This window comes from Notolepis coatsorum (genome assembly GCF_963971535.1).
Source record: "Notolepis coatsorum genome assembly, chromosome: 1".
Lineage (NCBI taxonomy): Eukaryota > Metazoa > Chordata > Actinopteri > Aulopiformes > Paralepididae > Notolepis > Notolepis coatsorum.
The window spans coordinates 316742216-316753616 of record NC_140165.1 but is presented as its reverse complement, the minus strand read 5'-3'; the positions used below and the strand labels follow the sequence as shown (position 1 = coordinate 316753616).

The following is an 11401-nucleotide window of genomic DNA, read 5'->3' as shown; positions in this document are numbered from 1 at the left end:
TTAGGGCTGTACCGAATGTCATTTTTTAACATTCGAAGCTTCGATTGAAGTACCGTAATTTTCGGACTATAAGCCGAAGCTTCCCCCCCCATATTTCGACCCTGCGGCTTATATAACGGTGCGGCTTATATGTGACTCACGTGACCAAACCCGAAAATGTAAAAATCGAAATATAGCTTTTTTGACTGCATTGAAATGTTATTTATCTGTTCCCTTATTTGCTAAACTTAATACAACTTGTAAATGAGTTAATTCTTGTTATTTGTCCGACAGTATTGCACTAATGGTGCTCTTCAACTGCACGGTTACAGGCTCCCCTCTCAGTGCCAACACACCTCACTAATGGTGCTCTTCCACTGCACGGTTACCGGCTCCACTCTCAGTGCCAACACACCTCACTAATGGTGCTCTTCCACTGCACGCTTACAGGCTCCACTCTCAGTGCCAACACACCTCACTAATGGTGCTCTTCCACTGCACGGTTACCGGCTCCACTCTCAGTGCCAACACACCTCACTAATGGTGCTCTTCCACTGCACGGTTACAGGCTCCACTCTCAGTGCCAACACACCTCACTAATGGTGCTCTTCCACTGCACAGTTACAGGCTCCACTCTCAGTGCCAACACACCTCACTAATGGTGCTCTTCCACTGCACGGTTACCGGCTCCCCTCTCAGTGCCAACACACCTCACTAATGGTGCTCTTCCACTGCACAGTTACAGGCTCCACTCTCTGTGCCAACACACCTCACTAATGGTGCTCTTCCACTGCACGGTTACAGGCTCCACTCTCAGTGCCAACACACCTCACTAATGGTGCTCTTCCACTGCACGGTTACCGGCTCCCCTCTCAGTGCCAACACACCTCACTAATGGTGCTCTTCCACTGCACGGTTACAGTCTCCACTCTCAGTGCCAACACACCTCACTAATGGTGCTCTTCCACTGCACGGTTACCGGCTCCCCTCTCAGTGCCAACACACCTCACTAATGGTGCTCTTCCACTGCACAGTTACAGGCTCCACTCTCTGTGCCAACACACCTCACTAATGGTGCTCTTCCACTGCACGGTTACAGGCTCCACTCTCAGTGCCAACACACCTCACTAATGGTGCTCTTCCACTGCACAGTTACCGGCTCCCCTCTCAGTGCCAACACACCTCACTAATGGTGCTCTTCCACTGCACGGTTACCGGCTCCACTCTCAGTGCCAACACACATGCTGCACTAATGGTGCTCTTCCACTGCACGGTTACCGGCTCCACTCTCAGTGCCAACACACCTGCACTAAGTAGTAATAATTGTAAATGAGTTACCGGTAATTCTTGTTATTTGTCCGACAGTATTGTGTCCCAATGCTGGTGGGAAGACTACAAACGAGAAGTCTAGTCCTAGTTGCTGGTGTTCGCAGGCGTTTGCCTGACCGCAGCAGCTTGAACAAATGGGAGCTTTCTCAAACAGCCATCTCTTTCCCGACAATCCCCTCTGTGCACGAACCCTTACATATGGTAATTAAACATTAAAACACCTGCGGCTTATAGTCCAGTGTGGCTTATATATGTACACACCATTCAATTTAGCTGCTGCGGCTTATACTCGGATGCGGCTTATAGTGCGAAAATTACGGTATTCGAACGAAGCTTCGAATGTCTATAAAAAAAATTACTTAATAATAAAATAAAAAAATAACTAAATCCACAATTTGAATAAAGTGATTAATCTGATTAAATGAGTCTATTTCTTTTATTAAATAAACGTTCTTTAATGAATATAACTCATCAGTTTCGTCAACATAAATAATCCAATAAGGGCACGGTTGGTATGAAAGTGATGGTGACGTCTTATAGTATAATATTAGTGTAGCATAATCTTTAACTGCAACTGTGAAGAAAACGCCCATTGGTTTAAACGGATTGAATAGACAAAAAAATAAAAGATTAAAAAAATTTATTATAAAAAATTCTAATGTTTATTTAGAATTCGAATGTCAACATTATGATCGAAGCTTCGAAGCATTCGGTACAGCCCTACAACGCATGCAGTGTTCTATCCAACGCCTGCAGTGTTCTATCCAACGCCTGCAGTGTTCTATCCAACGCCTGCAGTGTTGAATCTATCCAACGCCTGCAGTGTTCTATCCAACGCCTGCAGTGTTCTATCCAACGCCTGCAGTGTTCTATCCAACGCCTGCAGAATGTTCTATCCAACGCCTGCAGAATGTTCTAGCCTGACACAAATGGGTGTGCTAAGAAAAGATAACCACATAAAAAAAAAAACAGTGAAGTTACTCACCTTTTGTAGGAGTAGTGATGTAATTGATATATTAATACACAATATCAAACCAATACAGAATTATAAATATACAATATCTTCTGTTGTGTGGCAGTGAAAGGGTTAACCTTCGGTGTATTGTCGTAGTGAGAGGGTTAACCGTTTGGTAGTGTGATAGTAAAGGGTTAACCTTCTGTAGCGTGGCAGTGAAAGGGTTAACCTGCTGTTGTGTGGCAGTGAAAGGGTTAACCTTCTGTGTATTGTCGCAGTGAAAGGGTTAACCGTTTGGTAGTGCGGCGGTGAAAGGGTTAATTTGCTCTGATTTGATGTCCTGTATTTTTCTCCCAGACGCCTGTCCCCTCTCCCTGGACCCAAACACAGTGAGCAGGTACCTGTCCCTGTCAGTGGAGAACAGGAAGGTGACTCATACAGGAAACTACCACCACTACACTGACCATCCTGACAGATTCACTACCTGTAGGCAGGTGTTGTGCAGAGAGGGTCAGTCTGCACGCTGTTACTGGGAAGTAGAGTGGAGCGGCCCCGGGTTTCACACAGCAGTCTGTTACAAAGACATCAAAAGAACAGGTCCTGAGTCACACTTTGGATACAATAACAAGTCCTGGTGTTTGAGCTGCTCCAGTGGAGAGTACGTGTTCAGACACAATAATGTTCAGACTAAAGTCTCAGACCCTCGGTCCTCCAGGATAGGAGTGTACCTGGATCACAAGGCAGGTACTCTGTCCTTCTACAGTGTCTCTGTCTCTGACACCGTGACTCTCCTCCATACAGTTAGAACCACGTTCACTCAGGCCCTCTATCCAGGGATATGGGTTAACTATGGAACAGCAGAATTGATGAAGATATGGTAGAACATGACACCATCGTATCTAATTTTTAAATATAATTCATACCAATTAGCTGCAACAAAAACAAGGTTATGTGTACATGCATGCAAGTAAATAAAATACAAAATTACAGTAGCAATAGTATACAAGGAAAATTACAATAAATAAAATTAAAAAAATATCTTTCTCCGGCTCCTTTTTTCCGATTTTTCTCCCATCCCACTGTTAGTCGTTATGCCCCCAACCCCCTTCCTGGTTGTTGCGCACCCCCCCCCCCTACGGTCCGGGAGGCGTGTCTGCCTTCTGCAGCGCTGCTCCAGTTCCGCGTTGCCGTTTTGCGCTCTGATTGGCCGAGCGCGCGCATGAGCCGCGACCAGCTCCTTTAATCTAAACTCGCCTTAACGCAATTTATACAAATGGTAGTATTGATTACGCCGTAACGAATCATTAAAAAAATATACCATTAACTGGAATATGTTGTGCCTTTACACATATGTTGGATTATGTCATGACAAACCAATAAAAAATCGCATCGCCGGCTTCGCGGCTGCGTTGCCGGTCTACGACCCTCCGTGCTGCGATCGCTGGCAGCGCAGACTCTCACTGGGAGAGTGTAACGTGTGGGAGGTCGCACTACCTCTCTCCAGATCCTACCCTCGCTGTGCAGGCGCCCCGAACTAACTGTAGGGGTCGCTGTCCACAACGCCCAGGACCCACCCACGGCTCCCCTCCCCCTAACTCAGCCAAACGAGTTAGTATAGCGATCAGCCCGAGCCGAGGCAACGCTGACTCTCCGGGAGTCGAGACCGCAGCCTCTTGCATTGGTGACGAGCACAATCTCCGCTACGCCACCTGACCGCCCCGGAAAATTACAATAAATAAGGGAGAGAGAAGGAAAGAGAGAGAGGGTGAGAGTGAGAACCAGAGGGAGAGAGAGAAGAAAAAGGGAGAAGCACAGATAATGTTCACATTTAGAATGCCTTGTTGATGCATCCAGTGAAATTAACATGTCAAAATTGTGGGGGGGGGGGGGGGGGGGACCCTGCATATATATTTTTCGGTTGATATCGTGTGAAATATTACTCTCCATGTTATTTGGCCATATGCTACTTACTACCCTCTAGTGGTGAGCTGTGGTAACTGCAGAGTCTCTGCTCTGGCTTCAGTGTTGGATATCTATTCTTTTTTTTTTTCCTTTTATTGTTGCCTAATTCTGTCATAAAACGGGTATGAAATATGACTCTTCTCTCTCCCTATGGACAATAAACATGATGTTTGACCCATAAACCCAGTGTGTGTTGTGTTGCTTGATTGATTGAAAACTTTATTAACAGATTGCAGAATGGGTACAATACAGTACGGCTCAATACACACAATTGTTAAGGGGATGCAGACCAGAGAAAGACTTTTGTCTTGTTTACATCAGGGTCCCCCATTTTCAATTAATCATAACATATATGATGACATACATGACATACAGATACACAATACTGCTACATCTATACATTTATGACATACCAGATTTGCAAATACAGTACTGTTTGTGATACAAAAAGAGTCCAGAAAAGAGAGTATATACATTTGACGTAGAAACTACATTGGAGGAGGTTGGGTAGGAGGGGTGGGTGGGTGGGGGACACTGTACAACTGTACAAGCAAAACTGTACATTGGAATATTGACAAAACTATACTTGGTCATTTACTGTACATTGGAGGGGGTTGGGTTAGGACATTTACAGCTTGATAAACTAACAACCAGGAAGGAAAACGCACAATGGCAAGTGCAAAACCTTCACCAAAGATTTACAAATGCTTTTATTTTATATTGTTGGCAAATGACCATGGCATAAACGGAAATAATCAACTTGTAGGTGTAGGTTTTAAGGCACTTGGCTGCATCCACGTCACGCCTTAAAACTTACTTTATTCTGAATACATTTGGGAATACCTCTCCTACTTAATTTGAGCATTTAGTACATTTTAGTTTTGTATATATTATATATGTTGTATTATTGTTTGGTCTTTTGCTGTTTTGTGAAGCACGGTCTCAGGAGGGTCACACAGAACCAAAGCATTTCACTCTAATGTACCTCATATGTGACAAATACAACTTGAAACTGGCAGCAGAGTGTCCAAGACACAGCGGCACCCTGGGTCCCTTTAAATGTGACCTCTGACCTCTCCAATGAAGAGGAGGTCCTGTCCATGTTCTCTGCCATCAAGGCCCAGCACCAGGGTGTGGCCGTCTGCATCGACACCGCTGGCCTGGCTCACCCAGAGCCACTGTTGAGCGGCAACACCAGCGGCTGGCGGGACACCATGGGTCTAAGTGTGGAGGACTTCTTTTAAATAACAAGGACATTTTTAAGTGTGTCGCTTGCACAACATTTTCACAACATTTATTTTAAAATATTTAAATTCATGGCACAATTCATAATTTAGTTAGAGCTGATCATATCTGTGGATGTCACTATAAAGTGACTGTTACACCGTCAGTGGCGAATCCTTGTGGAAGCCAACGGAAGCCATGCCTCCCTATAAATTTCATATCAAATTATGAAATATGAAATATGAAAAAAAAAAAAAAAAAAAAAATTTAATATAGTTTACATTCATCTGTGCATCTGTTTTTTTTTTTTTAATGTCTCCCTCTTCTCCTTCTCACTCCCTCTAACACACTGTCAGACTGTGCTCACTACTGCAGCTAGTATAGGAGAGAAGCAGTGGGTAGGTCTCTTTCTCCAGGCTTCCAGCATTATAGAGTGAGTCCAAACTCCAAATCCGATCCTAGCCAATCAGATTCGAGCTGACTGCCACTGGCCACACCCTAAAAGTTTAAAACGGAGCTGGGAGGAAGACGTTCAGCATAATATTCCACCTGGAGGCGGGGCAGGTGCCATATTTTCCCCTCTGCACTCTGAACATTGTATTAACCCGTAACTGTTCCCACGGGCCGAATATTGCCCCGATCCTCGCGAGATTAAATCCACGGGGACCTCTCGGCGTGCCGAAGCTTTTCCTAAATCACTTCCATCATCGAAAACGAGGGGAAAAGGTCGGCTCGCGACCCTGAAAATGTCGCGTGATTTTAAAAACGCTGTATTAAGTGAGCCTATTATGGGATCCACGCGAGCTTTCTATCGTGGAAACATCTGGGCGTCCCGCAACTTTTACTGATTCACATGTAGCCCCTAAAATGCTTAGAAAAGGAAAAAAAGAAAGCGTGGAATAAACTCGCCGAAACGGAAAAGTGTCCCACGGGCGCGCCGTGATTCCGATCCGCGTGAAAATATTCACGGCCATAGAGGAGACCGTGGGACACCTTTTTGCAACCGAATATGTGTCTCGAATTTGCTCCCACGCGGCGCGCAAAATCGCGCAAGGAAAAATCGGACCAAAAATTTACCAATGCTCCAGCAGTATTAATGACCCTGATGTAAACAAGACAAACGTCTTTCTCTGGTCTGCATCCCCTTATACAATTGTGTGTGAATGAATGAAAACTTTATTAACAGATTGCAGAATGGGTACAGTACAGTACAGCTCAATACATACAATTGTTAAGGGGATGCAGACCAGAGAAAGACTTTCGTCTTGTTTACATCAGGGTCCCCCATTTTCAATTCATCGTAAATGTGTATTGAGCCGTACTGTATTGTACCCATTCTGCAATCTGTTAAATAAATAAAAATAACGTTTGACTGGCCGCCGAGCCATACTGTAGTGTACATGGTGACTGCTTGACTTTAAAAAAAAAGAAAAAAAAAAAATTATTAATAAAAATATTGAATAATTTTTTTTTTAATAATTTTTTTTTGGCTTCCCCTGTTATTTTACCCACGCGACGCCACTGTACACCGTTGCCACACAGTAAGTGTAAAGAGTAACTATAACCATATAATTATAACCTTAGAACTATGTCGTTTCTAAAGCATGTGGCATGCATTTATCGTTATTGCAGCGGGAGTGCCAACATACCATTTTATATATGACCAATATTTTAAAATATGTTTTATTCTTATAATTATCTTCATGCTTATTATCCTAGGTGTCAAGGATAGACGGTAGACGGTTATTTGACAATAATACAGCTGTCTGTCTGTCGTAATCTCTCTCTCTCTCTGTTGTAGCACGAGCGGACATTGCGTGTGCCGATGTGCATTTCTACAGTGCCACCAAATACGCCGTGACGGCCCTGACGGAGGGCCTGAGCCAAGAGCTACACGAGGCTAAGACCCAATTAGAGTCACAGTAAGAGTTGTTATTAATTCCCAGTCTTTGTTTATAATCTTTTTTATTGAATAATAAAGACTTACGTATCGTCCCCAATGTTGTCCAATCGAAGCATAAGAGAAGGAAGAAGTCGTTACACGTGCAACATGGGCGACACAGGAACACACACACAACACACAACATGCAACATGGGCGACACACAGGAACACACACACAACACACACGTGCAACATGGGCGACACACAGGAACACACACACAACACACACATGCAACATGGGCGACACACAGGAACACACACAACACACAACATGCAACATGGGTGACACACAGGAACACATGCATTGGGTCGCCAATGAAATGCCTCTCTGCGCTTGACCCATCCCGTCGTCCTTCCCCCCCCCAAGGGCAGCCAGGAGCAGACATGGGTTGCGGTGTGGGACTGCACCCCGGGCACCAATCCAAGTGCTCCTGTCCCGTCTTCGTGGAGGGGAAACCCCACACAGAAAGGCCCGGGAGATACCCCACTTGGGTACCTGGCAACCTGGTCCCCAAGCGGGAATCGAACCCATGACCTTCTTGCTGTGAGGCGACAGTGTTAACCACTACACCACCGTGCCGTTGAATCACTTCTTAAATGGATTTGTAAAATGGCACTGTCGTGGCAGTGTTAGGCTACCTGTTAACACAAGTACACTGAAGACAATGACAATGAAGTGTGCACATTGTAAGCGTGGCTGTATTTTGTTCCACTCCTGTTGCAGTGTGTATCGCCGGGTATGCTGGAAACATAATTTGCCTCTCGGATGTACAGTCAGAACCTGGAGAAAGCTGCCCATGTATATACTACAATAAAAGTAACCTATGCTTCTGCTGTGGTCTACACGGGAATGTAGTCAATTCTAGACGCCAACCAGAAAAAGGGAAAACCCATCCCCTGTCTTCTTTTGCAGTGTTTGCAAGCAGAAGACATCGCAAGCGCCGTCACATGTGTGTTGAGTTCCCAGCCACATGTGCATGTAAGCAGCCGTCTTGCCTTCTGTAAAGAGTTAACATAACATCAGATAAGATAAGATATTCCTTTATTGATCCCCTTGGGGAAATGCAGGCGTCATAGCAGCATGGGGGAGGGGGGAGGGAGGTACAGGTAATAGTAGAAGACATAAATACAGGCAATACAATTATAGTACAGTATAGAAAAGTTTAAATAGGCAGTGTAAACAATATAATTAACTCTGAATATACACATCAGAGCAAGTAGGCGGTGTGATCAAAGGTGCAGATGAGGGTCTGTGTGCCCCCTCAGTTATATTATACATTACCTCCCTCAAACTGAACAGTGACATCTCCTTAGCAAATGATCTCAATTCCTTCTATGCGAGGTTTGAGGCTGTGAATAAAAACACCAGCCTACAAACCACGACAATGGGGGGGGGGGGGGGGGGTCTGCTGATGGAGACTCAGTGTTCAGGGTAACAGAGCATGAGGTGAGACGGATCTTTAAAAAAGTGAATATCAGGAAGGCAGCAGGACCGGATGGCATCCCCGGCCGCGTCCTAAAAGTCTGTGCCGACCAACTGGCCCCGGTATTCACTGACATCTTCAACCTGTCCTTGGAACAGGCTGTCATCCCCACCTGTCTGAAGAAGTCCATCATCATCCCTGTACCCAAAAAATCTACGCCCGCTTGCCTCAACGACTACCGCCCTGTAGCCCTCACCTCCATAGCCATGAAGTGCTTTGAGAAGCTAGTGAAGGGCTACATCTGTTCCTCCCTCCCCATCAACCTGGACCCTCTGCAATTTGCATATCGCCCCAACAGGTCCACGGAGGACGCCATAGCCCATGTGCTGCACACAGCAGCATCACACCTGGACAAGAGGCAGGGGAACTATGTGAGAATGCTGTTCATCGACTACAGCTCAGCATTCAATACCATAGTCCCCTCCAAACTCATAACCAAGCTCAGGGACCTGGGCTTGAACTATGACCTCTGCCAGTGGGTCTTGGACTTCCTGACGGGCAGACCCCAGGTGGTAAGAGCAGGCAACTGCACCTCCTCATCCATCACGCTCAACATAGGGGCCCCCCAGGGCTGTGTTCTGAGCCCCCTCCTCTACTCCCTGTACACACATGACTGCGTAGCACAGCGGAACAACAACACCATCATCAAATTTGCTGATGACACAGTAGTGGTGGGCCTGATCTCTGCCAACGACGAAAGGGCCTACCTGGAAGAGGTAGAGAACCTGTCACAGTGGTGTCAGGAGAACTGCCTCTCCCTGAACGTCAGCAAAACAAAAGAGATGATTGTGGACTTCAGGAGGTCGGGGGTCAAGGACTACAGCCCCCTCAGCATCGACGGGGCACCGGTTGAGAGAGTGAACAGTTTCAAGTACCTCGGAGCCCACATATCCGAGGATTTGACATGGACCACACACATTGACAGTGTTGTGAAGAAGGCACGACAACGCCTCTACTTCCTCAGGCGCCTAAGGAAGTTCCAAGTCAGTCAGAAGATCCTTAGGAACTTCTACTCATGTACAATAAAGAGCATCCTGACTGGCAACATCACCTCCTGGTTTGGGAATAGCACTGCACAAGACCGTAGCAGACTACAAAGAGTGACACGTTCAGCCGAACGCACAATTGGAGGGGGGCTTCCCACCCTCCAGAACATTTACAACAAGCGGTGCAAGGGGAAGGCTAAGAGAATTATTAAGGACTCGAGCCACCCGAACAACTGCCTCTTTGAACTGCTGCGGTCAGGCAAGCGATACCGGAGTCTTAAGGCGAGCACGGAAAGACTCAGAAGAAGCTTCTATCCCCAGGCCATCAGGCTGCTAAACGAACAATAAACACTATGCAACAACCATCAAATACACACAGCACACACACGCACACACTCACTTAAACAAACAACACACTGCAGCACCCACTCTCCACACTTTAGATCACACAAACACACTTTATATTTATTGATAAAGGATTTGCACTACAACTCGTACACCTACTGTAAATTGTACCTAAATTGCACCTCATCCCATTTCTGCCTTGCACTATATAGTATTGTATATTAGTACACTGCACAGTATTGTATATTATATGGTAACTCAGTTACGTCTATTCTGCATCGAACATTGTACATAATGTCTATACTGAACACTGTGACCTCATTTTTTTTTTACTTCTAACTTACATGCTATACTATGTTATTTTATTTCATACTTATCTTGTCTTGCACAGTCTCTGGAGCGCAACAGTAAGAAGCATTTTGTATAAAAGTATTCTGTACTTCTGTATGACAACTATTAAAGAAACTTGAAACTTGAACTTGAACTTACAATATGGTTACAATAAACACTAGAGTCTAAATATATACTGTCTGTGAGTAAGTAAAGTATACAGTATACACAGGTGCAGTATACATAAGGTACCCTAACTAGCGTGATATACATAATTCGTTATACATTGTAGTCCGTGCAGTTTAGGTGGGAGTCGGACACTCATTGGTCAGACATTCCTAGTAGTAGTTCTGGAGTTCTGCTGCCGTTAGTAACATGCGGGCCAGATTCTGTTTGTTTTAACAGTTGCTGTTTTACCTGAATATTAATGTTAACCATTTAACTTAATTGAACTTTCTTTGTGCAGATTGGAGATGTTCAAATGCGACCTGTGGAGCAGGTGTCATAACGGAAAGAAGTGACTCACGCTACGCACCTGGTAATGATTGAATTAATGCAATTAATCCTCATCGGTTTGGGATTTATTTCTAACAAACTGATTTGGTAGCACTTTATAATAACACCCTGTTATAATACATTTATAAGGTATTTGTAGATAATGAACTAATCATGAACAAACCATTTATATACATTCATAAATGATTATTAAATCATCTATAACTATATTTGTATACCATTTACAAAGTATTTATAACGCATTAGTGGATAATGAACTAATCATGAACAAACCATTTATATACATTCATAAATGATTATTAAATCATTTATAACTATATTTGTATAACATTTACAGATTAGTTCTACA

General features: G+C 44.5%; 1 pseudogene across 1 annotated transcript; it reads left to right on the top strand.

Annotated features, from left to right (window-relative positions):
• The first annotated feature begins 1231 nt into the window (after positions 1-1231).
• On the top strand, positions 1232-11044 carry LOC311226408 (dehydrogenase/reductase SDR family member 11-like; annotated as a pseudogene). The gene is made up of 6 exons: positions 1232-1295; positions 2621-2691; positions 5245-5449; positions 7251-7371; positions 8116-8190; positions 11003-11044. The product of its transcript is annotated as a dehydrogenase/reductase SDR family member 11-like (transcript).
• The last annotated feature ends 357 nt before the right edge of the window (positions 11045-11401 follow it).